We start from the raw sequence: 20625 nt of genomic DNA on the forward strand, positions 1-20625 counted from the left end.
ACATAGTAGTGAAATGGAGGTGAAATGGAGGTGATATAATGGACATAATAGTGAAAGTGTAATGGAAATGAATGACATTTTCAAGACTCAACATACCCCCCAACTGAAGCTATTGCATGTCCTCATGCAATATATATTACATTAACTCTTTTGATCCTTGAGCTTTGGCTTAACTTTGCATGATATCATTTGATAACTTCATATTTTTGCAAAGTGTTTCACTTGAATTGCAACATGGTTGGTTCTTGTGTTACAACCATTTTTTTCTTTTGTTGCCTTCTATTTTGATCTTTGAACTTTGCATAATGATATTTTGATTATTGTTGCAAAGTATATCTTTATTGGATTGCATGATGGTTGGTTCTTGTGTGACAACCATGATTTTGTTTGTATCCAATCTATCCTTTAAGCACTTTTTCAAAAGCCATTATATGCTCATAATAGCAATGTAATAATTAATATATGTTGGAAGTATGTGAGCTCCTGAATATGATATGGACATGGAAAGATATGAATATGAATGTATTCCGCCCCCCCCAACTGATGGTATTGGCAATTTTATGAAATGAGGAAGAGAAATGTTTTTCCAACAATTATCATTCTAGCTTTTTATGGAATTCTATGGTTAAAAGTTAGAAAATGCCGTACCTTCACTTACCCTTTGGAATGGATGAGTTGTATGTGTGGTGGCTGAAAACTTCTGATCATATTCTTCTTCAAGTGGCTGAACAAGAGGAGTCATGGATAGAGAGATAAGATGGCTTTTTATTGCTTCTACTAAAACTTGCTGAATCTGCTCCACAATGCTGAAAATAATAGTCTTCATGTCTTCAAAACTCATTGGCACAATTCCTACTATGTGAAAAGATGTTCTGATGTCGAACATAGTAGGAAATTGTTGGCTTAGTGGCCATTAATGGATGCCACTAGTCAACACGAGAGCTCTCACCATTGATGACAATGAGAGTCAAGATGCCCAAACACATCTTGCTAGGTACGAATGAATTTGCTGATGTCGAGTCACCTAGAAGATCTAACGAACAAGGGACATTAATGTATTCCCATTGTTTGTCAGCATGAGGACTTGCCATTAAGGCATGCAAGTCTCAAGGTGTTTTTACAAAGAACTTAGACTCAAAGGACTATGGACTCAATAATTTGCATTGAAGCAGGGCTTATTTGCGGAATGAAAATGACAAGGAATGGAAAATGAAAATGGAAAATGGTAATAGAGAATAGAAATGGCAATGGCAATAAGCATGTGAATGAGCCTCTTGCTTTTATTTGTGGGTTATGAAGGGACAAAAAGAGATGGAAAGTGTATGTGAATGAAAATAGAAAATATGGAGTGGAATGAGGTGAATGGTTTATTATGAAGTATGGATGTGATGGATGGATGTGATGGAGACAAAAGTATCTGAAAGTTTTTTCAAGTGTTTGGATCTGATTTTGCATCAGCATATTTCCTCTTTGTTGCTGATCATCCTCTTATGAAACAAATTGGTCTCTTAGAGAGACACCATTCTCTTGTAGCCATTTGTCCTTCCTCCTGGAACCTGCAAAAAAACTAATACTTCTTCTGCAATAGAATGTAAGATTATCAAAGGAGAGAGGTGATCAATCTCTCTAATTATGATATTTACACACAAAACTAAGAATTTGTATTAATGAAACAAGTTCTCAAAGGAAAAATCAAAAGAATTTATACCTGCTTTGGAATTAGTGCCTCAAGTTGATGTTGCTTTTTTTTTTTCAGCAATTTATTTCATTATTTGCCATTTCAAACTCTAATGATATATTTCTCATTGTATAGATCTTGTTGAGATCTTTCCAATGGTACTTAAATCATCAAAATCTGATTTTGTATGAAAAAGATAAGCTGATTTGAACAATGAGGTTTTTCTGGCTGCGGAATCAGAGAATAGCTGCGGAATTGGACTTTAGCTGCAGAATTGGACTTTAGCTGTGGAATGTGCACAGTTCTGTAGCTAAAAGTCTTGGATACAAAGTTAGCCATTCATCTTTCATTATCAATCCAAAATTAATCAATACCTTCAGAAAAGTGAGAAAATAACTTGTTCATTTCATTGATTCAAAATTATTATTTTTTCTTGACATGCAACGACTCAGTGTGGCGACTCAATGTGGCGACTTTGTGATAACACACAATTTGACTTCCCTTTGACCGGGGTCTTTTTCATCAAATTTGTCCGAATGAATAGGACACCATCCATGTACTGACACTTCCCTAGCTACCCATGTGACTTGTTTTGCCTGATGACACCTGCAACCTAGAGTTTAACAAAACAACTGCGGAATCTGGGATTGGCTGCGGAAACGCTGTATTGGCTGCGAAAAGTGCAGAGTGTAGAAAGTAATGTGAAATGGAGTGGCTGTGTGCGTGGAAGAGAAGAAAAAAAAATGTGGAGGAGTGAATGAAATGCATGGAACTCTTCAGAATCTTCTTCTTCACTGGGAGGTTGATTTAGGTCCAGAAATGGTCTTCTTCGAGTCCCCATCTGTGTATAAATATTTGCAAAACTTTAAATTTGGCAAGAAAGAATTGTGAATGCTTTTTGATGAACCTCACCCTCAAGAGTGTCATCCAAGTCCTAGCAATTCTACCAAAGCCATAACATGGAGAAATGTTTATGATATTGAAACACTTGCCATAACAGTTGCTGGTAGAAAAGCGAGTTCCTTTAATCACTCCAGGATGGTCACTTGTGATTAGTACTGTGCTGTGCTCTGAAGTGCTTCCCCCACCTATGACTGGAGTCACGCGCTCGAATCTCGCAGAAACAATGAAGAACAAGAAGAAAAACGTGCACTTCGCAGCAACGAAATATAAGGGAAGAATGTGAAGATGAATTGTAGTTTGTAGCGGGAGTTATGCGGCTGTGAAGAGCCGTATGTAATTGGCTTACGTAACAGAGCCGTCTTCACTTGGATCACTGCTGGTTTTAATGAATTGCAACGGGTGGCATATGGGCAGAGGACGTGGTAGAGGTGGCAAAGAGTCCAGCACATAATCAAATTGGCGTTATCCTTCTTCAGGCACGCGGAATACATCAAACTGTCAGTTAATAACTCAATTTTTTCACGCGGCAGCAAAAAAGAGGCTCCAAAGAACCGAAGATTTCTCCCAGACCGCCACAAATTTTCTCAAACGGTTTCTGGGTTATCTAATTAACCCACCTGGCAAAAAAACCCATGTTTTAGTTTTTAGAAATTCGCTACCATTTGGGCAAATCAAGCGTGTAAAGTTTGACGTTTTTCTGTTGTTTACGTTTTCTGAGTTATCAATTTTTTTTCTGTTCTGCACTTTATGAATTTGTTGCATTCGGCTTTTTGGCTTGATTTATTGTTTTGGAGGTGTTAGACAGGTTCAACAATTACAAGAATCACCCACATAACATTGCCCCCGGCTTGCTCAATACGCTCCCGTTCATCAACCCTGTTAGGCTTGTGATCTTTAGACAGAGGGACAGAGTTGAAGAATTGGGGCAACTGATGGTCACAGGTTATCTGAAATGTTTCCAAACAATTGCTGTAGTGATTGTTTTTAATCAACTTAAGAATTTTGTTGAACTTGCACTCAGGTTGTTTATATCACAGGTTTTGTAGGTGGCAGAAATCTAAGTGGCAGCAATTGATCTTATTGATTCATTCTAACTCAGATCAATCTCCAAATAATTATGGTGAATGTTGAACTCATCCCATGAAGTAGACCTGTAATCTGATGGATATAATGGCAGAGGAAATTGGCTCCAATAGTAAGAGGATTTGACCCCTGAAATAACATAAAATTCAGCTAACAAATTTGTTCTTTTGCCAGCAAATGTAATCAGATTACATGCTCTCGCCCTTGGAGAAAAATGACTACTCTGCCCTTAATAATTTAATAGATCACCAGAGGCTACCTTCAAGAATTCGACCCTCTGTTTCTAATCGATAATGTAGCTATCCAAAGGTGAAATCAACTCAAAAATCTGCCACTAAATGATGGATGCCTCCTACAGGAATCAACAGGTCAAAGCTTGAACATGGAGGCATATTTTTTTTTTTTTTTATTGAAGCCACAGTGAAAACTAAGAATGGAGATAGCCATAGATTGTTTTTCTCTCTTTTTTTTCTTCTCTGAAATTGTAAAATTTTATAAAAAAAGATTAATGATTTTCAATTTCAGGCAGCAAATACTTCAAGAAAAACATGCTAAAAACAAGACTTTGACTGAGGTCCTAGGCTGATTTTTCACCGATCTGAGATGGGTGACTAGGATAGGATACATGTCGGGACAATTCTGGAGATGCCCATGTGGTCGGTTTTTTCATTAGATGCTTGTAACCTGCTAAACCTTGAAACAGCTGCGGAATTGTCAGATAGCTGCGGAATCAGGGCAGTTTCCACAGCTAAGTTGCAAAACCTTATTAAAACAGGATACAGTGTTTTGAAGACCACTACAAACCATAACCAGACAATTTTGGACAATTTGAACCTATCAAAGCAGTTGAGTTTCATTTTTTTTTTATTTTTTTTCATTTTTTTATTTTATTTTATTTATTTATTTATTTATTTTTTATTGAATCAATTGAAATGTTTGAAGTTTATTTTGTCTCCTATTTTTTTCTTTTAACAATTCTTTTTCTGATCCTCCAGATCACACAGAGTGCAGGAGGAGAGCATACTCAAGAATTATTATTTTGTCTTTTTTTACTTAACAATCATTTTTCTGATCCTCCAGATCACACAAAGTGCAAGAGGAGAGCATACTTAAGGATTATTAATTTTTTTTTTTAGATGTAAGAAATAAGGTCTCCTAATTACACTTCCCCAGCAACGGCGCCAAAATGTCTAGTCAATTTAATGTCTTAAATTGCTCTACATAAATTATCAATCCGGGTATCGTAAGCTGATGAAGTGTGGTGCACTATATGTGCTTAGTTAACCTTTCTCTTACTTCGTTGTTTTATAGTTTATGTTGTTTTTGGGATTTTTGTTCTAACATGCAATAATCAAATAATGAGAAAATGACTATGAGACCAAGTATCCTTGCTGCAGCAAAAGGACAAGATGATTCTATCACGTCATTAGTTCATTAGAAGGCTATGTGCATCACTAATCTACAATCAACTTGAAAGCATGCAGTAATTCAAACTGTACATTAAACTTGCAAAGAAAGAGCTTGAAAGAAATAACTTGAAATGAAACTGAAAGCAAAACATAAAACCACTTTCTAATGGCACTAGTCACTACTCATGCTGCTGCAAAAAAAAGTAAGAAAAACCACTTTAAAGACCAATTATAATGATCATCTCTTCCTAACTCTCTGCTTCCAACATATAGTACTATGTGAAACACGATTAAGAAGTAGTTAGAAATAAGTCTAAAAAGTAATCAAAATAAGAAAAATCCACTTTAAAGACCAGTTATAATGTTCAACTCTTCCTAACTCTCTGCTTCCAACATATGGGATTATGTGAAACACGATTAAGAAGTAGTTAGAGATTAGTCTAAAAAGTACTCAAAGCAAGTTGTAATTTATTAATATTCTGATCTCTTAAAGATGAACAACTTATGATAAAGAGACCATCAATATGTTAGCATACAACTTGAGAAACTAAACTAGAAATCAAGCTAGAAAAATAAAATAAAGGCAGCAACTTATGAATATGACAACTGAAAATACCATTAGAGATAAAGCAAATACAACAAAGACACACAATCCTGGGAGAAAATAACTTGCATAAATTAAAATTGCATGAATGAAAATCTAATCTATCTTACATTCTACAAAGCAATATTTACAAAATGAAATCTAATCTACTTACATCCTAATATGCTCCATGACATCTACTTCACATCTCCTTCCATGTTGAGAACATCAAAGCTTTATTCAATTTATTCAAAAGTGCAAAGTACAACAAAGCTCTCCAAAGCTTTCAAAAGCCATGGGACTAACAAACTAAAAGGACTAGGAAAAGACTAAAGGAAAGACTAGCAAATGAAGGAGAGAGATCTCCTATTTATACAAAAAGATGAGAGCCATCTCATTAATGATAGTCCATGAATCTCTCCCTCTACCTCTAGAGTCCTAATCAAAATAGGAACTGATAAGACACATGTCTTTTTAGAGTTACAATACAATTAGGAGATGTGACACATATCCTCATGATCCCATGATTCTTTCCAACCAAATTCGAATTTTGCCTTAGAGTGCCACATAAGGGTCTTCTAGAAGCCTCCTTTCAACCTACACAAGTCAACAAACTCAACTCATTTGTTAGGTATAAGCATATGCACATTATTTTCTAATGTTTAACCACAAATTCACTTAAAAGGCTTAGAAATAATAAAGATTGGAAAAACATAAAGGTGGCCCAATGATAATGAAAGTGGGATGAATGTGGTGACATAGTAGTGAAATGGAGGTGATATAATGGACATAATAGTGAAAGTGTAATGGAAATGAATGACATTTTCAAGACTCAACACGGTGCTGTTGCATGGCTCTATGGAAGAATTTTGTGTTTCTTTCCCTCTCTTTCAGCCATTGTACTCTTGAATTTTGTCTCCACAGAATTTCCTCATGTTTTCTTCATTCCTCCAGTCTGTTTAACACCCCTCCTTCTTCCCGCGCTAGTTCCTCTGTTCTCCCTTCTATAATTTGTTGTTGTATCCTTCTCATGTCTAATTGCAGCTTTTCTTGGTCCTTTTGGATGTTGCCAAATTCTTCTCTATTCCATTTCTTGATTTTACCTTTTAGCTCCTTTAATCTTAATTGGAGTGTGTGCATCTTGTTCTTTCCTTTTATTTCCTCCTCACTAATCTTCCACTAGTTCTCCATTTTTTCTATGAAGGTTGGGTCTCGTAGCCAAAAGGCTTCAAACCTGAATGGTCTATTTTGGTTTTGATTATTCATGGCAATTTCTAGTTTTATGGGCAATGGTCTGATCCTTGGCAAGGTAGGATAGTTGCTTCATAAAATATGTCTTTCCCAAGAAAGTGTTATGTTGCTAAGAACCTGTCCAATCTTGAATCTATTTGCCTACTGCCTCCTCTTCTATTATTCCAGGTATATTTTCCATTAATGGTGTTTATATCAATCATTTTTAGAGATTCCTGGGTTTTCCTAAATCTTTCCATTTCTGCGTCCTCCTGTTACAATCCTCCCTACTTTTCCTCTTTTGAGGTGATCATATTAAAATCTCCCACTATCACCCACTATTTTTTTTTTGTGCATGTTTCCCAGCCGTTGCAGATGTGTGAGGAAGGCCTCTCTTTCCACCATTATATGAGGCTTGTAGACCGCCGATACTAAGAACCAGTCGTTGTGACCTATCAGTCTAAATCTCCCTGAGAGGATCCTCTTCATTCCTATCCAGTGGTGTGCAGTAACTTCTGCAGGGTTCCACAAGATTGCTATTCCCCCTGCACTCCCTTTTGCATCAAGTGTCATGCACTCATAAGTAGGCTTAATTTTTTTGAGAATCTCCTCCATTTTCCCCCTGTTATTTTTGTTTCTTGAAGCAGCATGATTTGGGGTTTTTCTCTTTTGATCCTTTCTGCTAGGTATCTCTGCTTACCCTTGCTATTAAGACCCCTAATATTCCAAGATGTTATTATCATTGGGTAGGTGGGGTGGTTTGGTGGAAGACCACTGAGAGCGGTACTACTCTTCCCGTATTAACTAGCATTTCTCCCATTACTTGTATTGACTCCTGGAGATTCTTTCTTCCTCTTTTTTTCCCTCCTTTACCTTTACTTTGTTGTTCTTGGTTGTTTTCAGGTTGTATTCCTAGTTGCTCATTCATGCCTGTGTTTCCTTGCTCCTATTTTTCTTTATATTTTTGGAAGATTTCCTTGTATAGTTTTTTATCCTCTTCTGGGATAAACCTCTCATCCAAATGCCTCCATTTGTCCAGAAGTTTCCTCAGAATTTCTTCTTTGTTTGTTGGGTCTTTTACTTCATTTTCCTGTTTATCCTCCTTTTCTTTTCCTGCCTTTCCCATATTTCTCTTTGGGTTTTCTGTTTAGTGTTGTTTGTGTCTTGACTTAGTCTGCCTTCCTGTTCTTTTTCCTCTTGATAGTCCATTACTCAGATCTCTGAATCTTCTTCTTCTACCTGTAGGATTTCAAACCTGTTTGCCTTATTTGTTTTGAGTGGTGGTTCTTTTCTTCCGTCTTTAGAGGTTTCCTTTACAGGTCTTTTCCTGTTTTTTATCTCTTGGAACCCTTCATTATCTTCTGTGTTTTTCCTCTATTGCTTGGTCTTTCGTTCTTCCTCCTCGGCATTAAGGGGGCATTCCTTGTAGAGGTGCCCATATTCGTGGCATTTTCTGCATCTAAAAGGAATGGGTTCGTAGTCCACTACCCGCTGCCATACCTCTTCATGGTATTCTAGTTCTACTGCTCCTGGTATAGGGTTCGCAATGTTCATATATACGCAAATCCTTGCATATGATGTATATCTTCCTTTCTTAGTTGATTCCGCTATTTTAACAAAGCTACCTATTGTATTCCCTATTCCTTCCAGGATCTCTGGGTCCTAAAAATCCATGGGTAATCCAAACAATCTTACCCACACGAGCGCTGCTAAGAATTTCTCTTTGTCCGGGTTATAGCATTCCTCCCAGTACCTCATAAATAAACCTGCATTATTATGAAAGTATGGACCATTTTCAAACACCTTTCCTTTATCTTGAAGGTTTGAGAAGATTACCGTAAAGAATCCGCGTGTGCCTAGCTTCAGTTCAATGTGACCACGGGGTTGCCATTTCTGTTGTATCCATCTTGTTAGGTCTTTCTCAAACGGCCAGACATCGATGAACTTGCATATTAATGCATGGTCCTTCATGTAACTTCTGTAATGCTCGAGTTTGTTCATAGGGATGACAAATCTTGGTTTTTCTGTTGAGAATGGTAAGCATTTTCCTTTGCTTCCTGTTTTCCATCTTGCTCCTAGGACTGGTCTTGGTGTCCTCTTCTCTTCCTCCAGTTTGTTGTTTCGTGTTCCCTCACTTGCCGTTGCATCTCTGTAGGAGGGGATCTCTCCCCTCCTAACTTCCTCTGTCATTTTTGTGCCTCCTGTCCGCTTTGTTTTTTGTGCCTGTCTACTTATTTTCAAGGTTTTCAGTGCCGCCTACCTCATGGTTGCGTGACCATTAGGGTTGTAGAGCTCCAAGAACCCCTCATCCTTTTAGTTTTTTAATTAAAATTTTGAAAAAAGACCTTGGACCAAATTATTATTAATACCATGCAAAAAAACATTATTAACCCTAATATTAGTATTAATAAAAATAAAGATGGCACATGGTATTGACCCATGGTATTCACGTGGAATGTAGCCTATTTAAAGGGGGCAATTAAACCAGCATAAATCCAACTTTACTTTGGATCTACTAAGCCCCGAGACGGATCAAATATCGTGATATGCAAACTAGCATAGAGTGAAAAAATATTTGATCCCTCTCGAGGGCTTGGTAGATCAAGAGTAAAAATGGATCTTGTAATTTAATGTCACTTAAAATTTTGACTTGGTAAAAAAAAAAAAAAAAAAAAAATCAATTATTAATTTTATTAATTTTTATAAATTACTAATAGTAGTTTTTAAGCTCCATGTTTATGATAACCCATGGTAATACCATGGTATTTATGTGAGCATAAACTATTTAAAGGGGAAATTCTATCAGCTTAGCTCCATTTTAATTTCAGGTATACCAAGTGTTGAGAGGGATAAATAGATTTCATCCCTCTAAGAGTGGTAGATGTGGAGTTAAGATGGATATAGGTTGGTTTTTATGATAATGAAGATATTAAATAGACTTAGGAAATTATATTGTAAAAAAAATCTTAAGGTGAATGGTTAAAGCTACATTTAATCACTTCAAAAAATTTAGTAAAAAATATCAATATCTCCATTAATATTGGTTTTTCTGATGTAACAAAAAAATATTAAAATAGTGAAATCTTATCACTCTTTTCGCATCACCCTCACAGAAGAGAGATAGTTGCTACCTAGGTTTCCCACCATTTTCAAACATTCTCAATATGATATCTTCATGAAAAAGTTAAGGTACTAATGTTGGATTAGTTGTTTGAAAAATATGCTGGTTTGTACAACCTTTCATCTTCTTTGTTATTCTTAGTTTGTCGTAATGATCTATAGGGGTTGGGCCACTGCACCATATTGTCCTAAAAGGCGGAGATTGTGCACCAAAAAAGAAATTAATCCACGTGTTACAATGTTGTTAAAAAAATGCAAGACATATGAAGGTAGTGAATTATGCTAATAAGCAATTTAGATTGGGAGAGACGTAATTAAATTTTATTATTTAATTGAAGATTTCCAATTAAAATAATAATAAATCTACATTTATATATTTATATATTGATTGGAAGGCTTCTAACAACGGTCACTTCTTTCCATTAGATCCCCTTTAGACCTTTGGGATAAGTACTACTTTCTTATATTATATAGTTGGGGCTTGCTACTTGCTCGTGTGTTGGGGTAATCAAACTTGATGTGTTTTTTTTATCTCATAGTTGGAGTCTATGGAATAAGAAATAAATTTGATAGCTTAATCTCTCCTACCTTGAGAGAACTGGTGGTCAAGATCAACACCTACAAGAACTTTGTTGTGGAATATTATCAAAACTAATAGAAGGATATGAAAGAGTGTACAGTAAGAACCTTGACAAAAATGGCCATTGAAACTTGCAACATTGTTTGTAGGAAGAGAAAATTATGTTTCTTTTTTCCAAACATGCATGTTAGTATATTATCGTTTAATGAATATGTTTTCCTATTATCATATATGGTTTCATACTTTAACAAAACATTTGCAAAGACTTCACAATGTTTTATTATTTAGTGAAAGATTTGCCTAGATCTTACAAGATTTTATAACTCAGTGAAATATTCGCCATGACTTTAGAAGATAATATAATCTAGTGAGAGATTCACCAAAAAATCATATATACATATTATATTATTGATAAAATCGCCTCCCATTTTTCCTGTGTATCATGGGGATTCACCCATTTATTATACATATAAATTTAGGGTGGTTCTTAAAATTTTCCCTGCTTTCCGGTCATACAGATACGAGCTTCCCAACACAATCCCAGAAATATCCAGCGGCACTACATCTAATTTGACTTCATCAACGAAATTGGAATTAATAGAAAACCTAAAAATGCATTTCCTTGTGACCTGAAGATTTGCATCCTTGGTTATCCAACCCAATGGATATAGTTGATGATGAGGTATGATTTCCAGATTCAACTTCTTGACCAAGTTTGTAGAAATTAAATTTGCATGGGATCCACTGTCAAACATCATATCAATCTTGATGTGTTTGGAAATAACTCTGATATGGAACAACTCAATTATGTTTTCTTCATTTGAAGTGTTGTTGTAGTTATTTGTTGTGTTGGTGCTTCCCACAACTTCCTCTTTGCTTGCTTTTTCCACGACTTTTCCTTTAGTGATTGTGGTTGCAATCTTTGTTTCATTAGCTGAGTCAGAACGCGAATCTTTTTGTACAAAAACGTTTGTCTTATGTTTCCCTTTATTGTTAAATTTATTTAGTCTTAATTCAGGATGAATTTTCCAGCAATGTGCTTCATCATGGCCCTCTTTGGAACAATTCTTGCACATGGGTTTCTCCCCTTCTTTCTTAACAGAAGCACTTTTCTTCTGCTTTCCTTTAGATTTCCTTTCTTTTTCACCACTCTAGAATGGCTTCTTCTTACCTTCTTCTTATACATTTTTCCCTCTTGCTTCGAGGTGTGTAGCTTGAACACAGACCTCATCAAGATTCGTGGGATTAAACATAAGAATGGTGTGTCAAAGATAGCTATGCAAACCTCCTATGTATTTCAGCAAAGTATCTTGTGACTGCAAGTCTACTCCTAGCATAAGAGCTCTTCTCCTAAACTCCTGAGTATACTCTTGCACATTTTGACCTTTTAACTGTCTGAAATTTTGCCAATTCATGATAGATTTTTTCATATGAAATAAAGGGTAGAATTTTATTTTTATAGCAGTAATGAAATCAGACCAAATAATAGAGATCTTACCATGTTTTTTGATCTTGTCTTGAGTCCTTGCTTCCCACCAAATGAGTGTTGCACCCTCCATTCTCAATGAAGCCAACTGAATTTTGATATCATCCTCTTGAAGATTTTGAATCTTGCAATAGACCTCCAACTGAAGAATCCAATTATCAAGCTTCCCTGCATTCACTTCACCATTATACATGGGAAACCCAAATTTAACATCAAGTTTTAGAAAAGGTGATTTACCAGTTCCTTTTGAAGAATGATGATGAGTATGAGTAAGGGTTGTATTAGTGGAATAGTGTGAATATTCTTGTGAAGAAGAAGATGAAGAAGATGGTGGAGAGGGTGGAGGTTTGTCTCCATTCCCATTACCTCCTTTTCCATTACCTCTTTTTCCATTACCTTCTCCTGAAGAACCTTCTCCATTGGGAGGTTTGGAACTTTCTCCTTGCAATATGTTATTCCTCTCTTCATAGAGGACCTTAACCATCTCAGTCATATAAAAAAATCGTTTTTGAATGCTCTTTCATCATTGGTCATGATAGGTTCTCCTTCATGAGACATGGTCTTTGAAGACTCAACTACAACTTCTACAACTTGAGGATGTACTGGTGTAGAAGGCTTTGGTAACCTTGCTCTTCCTCCACTTGAGCCAACTACAAGGCTTTCAACTAGATTCCCTTCTCCTCTTTTGATTTTTAACCTTGTTAGCATGACATAAAACGAGCAAACACTACTCCTTCTTTGCACAAGCAAATCTAGTAAGCAAAAACCAGAGCTCTAAAACCAACTTGATTTGATATGGAGTAGATTATTAATGTTGTGCTAATTCCCCATTCATAATAAAACCGAAGATTCTTATCATATGCTTATCAAGTGCTTAAGGATTCATCATTTATTCTTATCTAACTGATCCCCATGAGAGTTTCTTATGTAAATGTTATAAACAATGTAACATAAAACATATGTTGAACAATAGCAAAATAACATCAAAGAACATCAAAATACAACACACAACACATAGATTTGACGAGGAGTTCACCCCTCTTGGGATATGTCTCCTTGGTCCAACTTCCAATGCTTGGGCCTCTCTATTTTGATCCAATTTACAACAAAAGTGTGTTTACAATGCTCAAATGTCTCTGAAACCTATCTCAATGAGTTTAGAATACTGAAAAATGGCTATCTAGCCTCTTTTTGCAACCAGTTTGGAGGAAAACTGAAGAATTTATGACTTCTCCTAGTTCTCCCACTATTCGTTCCACAAATTTCTCCAAAACCGACATAATCCCACAAATTCGCTCCAAAATCCGCTAACTAAGCGAGAATTTTTCTATGCAGCGGGCCATAACTTGTTGGTCGATCTTATCACAAATTGCAATCAGCAAGTGCTGCGGGCTTATGGTCTATGAATAAAACTAGTGATTTGTGATTGAGATATCGACAGACCCAACAGAACTATAAAATGGAACTGATAAATATATCGCATCCAAGAACTTATCACAATCGGTGGAGAACCGACGAATAGTCATAAAATGGGACTCTATTTTCTACAGTGCGATTGTGATTTGTGATCTATTGCATCGCAAGATGGGCACGCTGGGGGTCGATTTCCGTAGTACTTCCCTTCACCGATTTGTGATTGCGATTTATCGCATCTCAACCCTTCTCTGCTTGGGGGCCAATTCTATAACACCTTTCTACCTGCGACTGTGATTTACGATATGCGGGGGCCAATGGCGGCCTGCCACTTGGCACCTCCTCATTCGCTGAAGACCTTGCCACATCATCCAATCCTGCCATGTAGACAAGTCAAACTTGAACTTTGACTTGCACTATCTTCTGCATACGAATTCATATTTGAGTTCCGTTCACACCGTTGGATTCAGAATGACGAGCTCTTTGATCTAAAGCGATGTTTGACAAAAATTTTAACACTTTGATTTTTGAGCATAATTTTGAGCACCTTATCACTAGCAGTGCAAAACATGTTGCTAAGGATGGTTGGTAGGGAGGCTCCAAAAAAAATTTAAGGAAAAATTTTGGAGGATGGTTGTAGCTGCTACAAAATTGGTGACACATTCGTAGAACTCCATTTCTTTGAATCGACCTTGCTTCATGAAAATCAAGTCTAACTCCTCCGGAAGTATTGTTCGATTCTCTGATCATCGTGGTTTCCACACTAGCTTGAGTGAAAGATGTAGCACCCCATGCTCTTGATCAGTCAGCATTCATTCCAAGCCAAGTCAAGTTAGCTGTTTCAATTGGGGATGAGAGGTATATTGGTGCACAAGTAATATAGCTGTTAGAGTTTAAGTTTCATCTCTGGTGGTTCTCTGCTGTCAACAAGCCTAGACAATACCCCAATGGAGCCACGCATGAACACAAGCATCGCTCTATTGCTGGCAAGCCTGGTCAATACCCCAATGAATTTACTTGCATCACCTCTTTGCGTAGGAAGCCTTTTTCTTCTTTCACATTATACGTTTTCCATTTTTTTCATTTTTTTTCAAAGAATTATGCATAGGCACTTATTTATTTCAGAGGCAGAAGAGGGATCCCGACTTATTGAGAGCAGAAGATGGTTTTCCTTCAAATAAGTATGTTATATATACCTATGACATACTTGTTAAGGTTTTCCCCCTCATCTTACTCTACTTGGCTGAGCTGACAATGGTTAACCCAAAAACAATCGACTAGTGTAGGTGGTACTAGTTAGAGCACAAGTGTTGTGTTTTCACCAAGATTCACTTTGAACATAATATATTTTCCATTGGTGTATCATTGACTGAAGACAACAAGTTATGCATAAAGAGAGAGGACAATGGATAACCAAGTGTTGATAGATGTGCAAGTCCTCTTGTACTTTACCCTACTTGTCTACAGAGTCGCACATGGCTTCATGCGAAACTAACCTATGGACATAACAAGCAAACAAAATAATAAAGCAAAGAGAAGAAGTAAATGCGAAAGAAAAGTAAGAAATAAAAGCAAGAAAGCAAGAAAAAAATCAAATAAAGAAAGAAAGAAAACATGCATGCAAGAAAACAAGACACAAAGCAAACACTACTCTGTCTCCTAAGCTAACGGTGCATGGGTTTGATCACGTGAAGTGATATTTCCAATGCAGCCACTGGAACATTGGTTGACCCATGTTGGTGAAGGCACTTTTCACGAAAAGGGCAGTCATGTGAACCAACAAACATGAAATATATAAAAATGAATACCAACACACTCCGAGTTTGAACGCGTCCACATAAAAGAAAAGGGTGAAAGCCTAAGAAAACCATTCCGCGGACTTAACATGGTGTTGTTACACACTAAGCACAGATGATAAGCATGTGCAATCTCTTGACTATGAAAGACAAGCAAACATGAGAAAGAGAGACGACTTACGCCTTACAAGTGTGCTTACTGTGTATGATTCCTCCAATGCATGACCGATAGGATCATGTGATTCGGGTGGAGGAAGCGAAATTTTTGTATTGGATTGATATTCAATGCAAACAGATGAGTGATGAGGAGCCTTGGGTGTTTCAACAATTTCCTAGTCAGAAGTGAAACTAACCTCAGGACAGCGAGGGCCTGACATAACCATCAGCTCGGGCTAAAGTGCCTTGACAGCCTGTGGGGTTTCAACTTCATCGATAGATACATCATCATAAACAAGTGGCTTGGAAAGATCAACAACAATTGAATCAACATTATGATCGAATATAGGAATAAAGAGATCATGACATCTACGATAAAAAAAATCAATGAGTTCATCGACATCCTCATGGTATGATGAATCATACAGAGGGGTAGATGAGAAGCAAGGTTTTTCACCCTCTGTGTTTCCAAAACCAGTAGATGAAATGTTGAGAAGATTCTCAATGAAAGATTTTTCCTCTCCTCTATCAAATGATGGACTGAGATCGGGTGTGTTCTGCAAATGATAGGAAGTAGATGCATCCCTGGATGGATATATGCAAGGAAAATAAGAGATAATAGAATCACGAAAGATGTCAGGAAAAAGTGGAGGATGCGCAAATAGAAGGAGGTCATCCTTCATTGCAGGTTCATGTTCAGATTCTTAGTCATACTCATCATAAATTACATCACACATTGGTTGTGAAACATCAACACCGTCGATGTCTTGATCCTCATTCGTAACAAGTGTGGAGTCCAGAACAGAAGAACACAAGACAATCCAATCTGAAGGATCAACAGAACGCAGGGATGGAGGTTGAGGTAATAAGTGCATATGAAAACCCATGGGCTTCCCAACCAAATCTGCGTATAAATTGAGAGTAGTGAGGGTGGGAGGATGTGACAGTTGAACAGACTTATGTGCACGCTCTCCCACATCACTCTGCGGGGGTGGAGTTGTTTGATGAGAGGAAGGTGGACAGTCACTTGTGACAGTGACTGTGTCTACTTGAGATTGCATAGCTCCATCACCGAAGTATGTTGAGCGGGGTTTGAGATTTTTTTTCACTTTTGGATAGAGCGATTTGATACAGACATACTCATATCTTTCCCAAAGATATTGGAACTTCATCTTACTTTTTGGAGCTTCAAAAGAGAGAAGACGGAAGTGCCCCCAAAATTCCATTAGAGATTCATGCGGGGCCTTCCGTTCTTGTAACATCTTTTTATCAAGCGCTTCAGGATCAAAATGATGAAAAATAGATTCTACTTGATCACTGAACTATTTAAATGAGTGCATGGAGTTAGGAGGCAGCATGGCACACCATAGCAACGAGTAGTCGTGAAGTGTGTGTGCGAGTAGTATACAAGTCTTTGTTTCAGTGGGAGCTTCCAAGATCTCCATGAGTGAATGGAAGTCGTCTAAATGGCCAGGCTGGGCTACTTTGCCTTCACCATCATACGTGATTTCAGACAAATTATCCTAGAACTCCCTCTCGACTTTAAAGATACGTCCATTGGACAAACATTTCAGAGGGTGGATTGTAACAAACTCCATGATAGATTTGTGAAGATTCAAAATAGATTGTGAGGACTCAGCTTGTCATTTCTCCCTCCTTCTAGTGCCATAAATGTTGACGGTGTTGGACCCACCAACATGTCAGGGGATCTACGTGGTAAGAAGTCCCAACTAGACCTCAGACTTGCTCTGCATTGTGGAGAAGCCAAGGCTCGTTCCAATACACTCCAAGCTTTCTCTAAGTTATACCTATCAAAAGCTTGGCTCCAAAAATCCCATACAATGAGCTATGAGATTCTATATATAGCAAAAGGTGGGGTGACCCTTGACATTCCCCTTTGTGTCTCTTCAACTACCCTCATGACTCTTCAACTTAACATGATTGTTTACATTCTACTATTGACACTTGGTCTTTCACTTTGCAACATGTTTACAATACAATCTACACATGTACCCATGTGAGACAAAAATTGGCTTGTGTAAGCCATACAAGACATCACTGAGACTCAGGCAGTTGTGGGAAGACTAACTCGTCGACATCCTCTTGGTGATCGTTGGTGGTGAACTGATGCCAATCTTGGTAGTGTGCTATGGTGTCTGCGTACTCCGTGGTGACATCCTTCTGAAAGTGGACTCTTGGATACATTGCATCCGAGTACATTGATCTGGAACCTTTGTCTAACTCGTCATATAGCATGCACATCATGGCCTTGAGTGCAGCTAGAACAATGACATAGTGGTGCATAGTGTCTTTTCTCATCCACAAATATGCATTGGAGGTTATGCACATAAACTGCTCGAAGTACATGTCTAGCTCCAGTCGGACTTGGTTCTTTGCTTTTGCCTTGGTGAGTGTGCCAATGGATGGGATCACATGCATGCGCACAATGACATCCATGCTCTTGAACACTCATGCATGTGAAGCTTGTAAGCTGGTGATGAGCTGTGGGAGTTCCTCATAGTTCTGGATCTGACTCTGGATGCATGCCTTCAACTCCACTGCCTTTGGCTTCATCATCTTTTGCAAGTACAACGGGGCTCCCTTGTACCTCATTGTCCATATCTGCATGTGATAAAAAACAATGTGTATGTCTGTCAAGATGCATGCTCTCCTAACACAGAACTGTTGCCAACCATTAAGATGGAAAATTGACTTATGCATGGTGACAAATTTGAAGTACAACTTCCGCATGAATGTATCGAGAGATGATGCTTCATCAAGTATCACTTTCCTCCACTCTGCTCTGGAATATGTTGTAGCTTGCTCTTCTCCAAACTTGGTTGCTTGCAACTCCTTAGCCATGCGCTCATTCTCAGCTATCAGGAATATCACACTTGATTTGATGGCTTCAGCATATGTTTTTGTAGCATCGGCCAATGCATTTGGATTTCTGCGCACATCAGACACGATCACTCGTTCTTGAAAATTCACAAGAGATGCATGGACATCTAGAGTGGGCACTGTGTGCGATTGCACAACTCTGTGTTATGACTCGTCAAAGGATATGTTGTGCACATTTTCTTCTGGATTGTCCTCAAGGATTTAAGTGTCTCCTTGATCACTTGGGACTTTCTCTACTCCTAGATTTGGTGAAGTTGGTGGAGTGACCTCTGGGCCTTTGGGCATGAGAACTTATCTAGATCCTGCTCTGGCTGAACCAAACCCGTGTCCATCTGCTCTAACATCTGTTCAATATATTGAGAAAAGTCCTACTCCTATGAAGGCTCACCATGTTTTCTATCTACCAGCTGTGATGAGTCAATAACCTGTATTTGCACAGTTTCATCAATGTGTGCACACTGCACTTCCTGTTGTTCCTGTTCATGTTGTGCTTCTTTCTCCCTTATGCACAACTCTTGTTCTTCCCTTAGTTGTTGCTTCACCTCCTGCAACTTATTCTCTACCTCCTCCAACTTCTGCTTCTCCTTTTGTCTTTGCGCAATCTGTTTGTTACGTTATCGCTTCTTTTCTTCAATCTCCAAATCTGATTTCATTACAAGTGGATTTGCCTTGAACTTGTAGCTTTTCTCTGCCTTTGTGTTGTCGGAAACCTTCCTCTTTCCTTTTTCATGCACAAGTATGCTTCCCTTTGCTACTGTTGATGTTGTTGCCCTATCAAGTGTTGTTGTGTTGTGCGCTACTAACCATTCTACAACCACTCTCACTGATTCATTGAACCTTGAGGAGTTGTAGCAGTATCTCTATGGGTCTTCCTCAAGACAATAACATGCCCCGTGGATGTTGGGTGTGGAGCCTGATTATCTTATGTATTTAAAGGTATCGCCACATTGGACCCTAGTTCGAAATGGGACAGCAACGCCACCCGTAAAATATTCGCTATAGGGGGGTCCAAGGGGGGGCGGCTGCGACCTTTGGGGAGCCCCCCCCTAGCGGGGGATTTCGGGGGCAACACCCTCGAAGCTAAGAATAGATGTAAAATTGCCTTGTAAAAGTATATTAATTTCTAGTTAATTTGGGCCGTTCATTAGGCGGAGATCTAACGGTAGAAGTTATGTTTAATTTAGGGTTTTTTGCCCTAGAAGGCAACCCCCCACTATATATGATGGAATTATATTGCCTCTATGTAGATCTGTATTCTGAGTGAGAAAGAGAGAGGAGATTGAGAGCAAAGAGGGTGTTACAACAGATCTCTTGTAGATTGTATCTCTTCAATTTGCTGGATAATATAAAAGGAAGGACTGGTTGTTTCTCCGTGGACGTAACCCAAACTGGGTGAACCACGTATATCTGTGTCTCTCTTGTTTTATGTGTTTTCTGTGTTTATATTTCTGAAATATTATGTGTGTTCCATTGCTCCATAATATATAATTTTCTAACAGTGGATCCAAGGATGATACACTCTCGCACAATTGTTCCACTGAGCAATGCGGGTCATATGGATTGAAACTTCTGGTGCTGAAGGTGAACCTCTTGAATTCCTCTTTCTCAGCCTCAGTGTGCTTGAAACTTTGGATCTCATATAACCCGATCCGCAAAGGAAGAGCAGGCCAAGGTGCATTCTTCTTCCTGTGCAATCTTGTTGACAACCTTGTCAAGATGTGGTATGCAACCTCTTACATGACCGGCTTGTCCTTGGAAAACTTCAGTAACACATGCATAGCCTTCTCCGTGCTACACATCCGGATGAAGGTGCCAAGGGGTGAGGCATACCAATCTACAATGTTAACCAATGCCTCCATTTCTTCTTGTGACATGTAAGGAGGATCTTGCTTAAAGATCATCCTATACACCAGGGTGACGAAGTGGTCTGATAGTTGTTGTATAACTCCACAAAAATTGCACTCAAAGAAAAACATGCAATAGATGTGCACAAAGGTTTCTGAAGGTGTCCATGCCCAACCCAAGCCAGGAAACTACTCACTGGCACAGATTGCATCAAGCATGTGGGCGTACATGATAAATTTTCCTGCTGACCCTTGGGCAGATGCCGGGAATTTGTTATTTGCCCCTTTAGCTAGAGGTCCAACATGTCAGACCAATTGAAAGGTCTTCCTTTGTTCGCCAACTGATCCAACACAATCACCCAACTCCACGAGAAGGTTTTTGTACTCTATTGGCAATACAAGCGACATATGAAGATGACCAAGAACTGATAAGCCTTCCACAA

This window comes from Pinus tabuliformis, chromosome 6, assembly GCF_031772625.1.
Source record: "Pinus tabuliformis cultivar Carrire ecotype Pingquan chromosome 6, CPIR1, whole genome shotgun sequence".
Classification (NCBI taxonomy): domain Eukaryota; kingdom Viridiplantae; phylum Streptophyta; class Pinopsida; order Pinales; family Pinaceae; genus Pinus; species Pinus tabuliformis.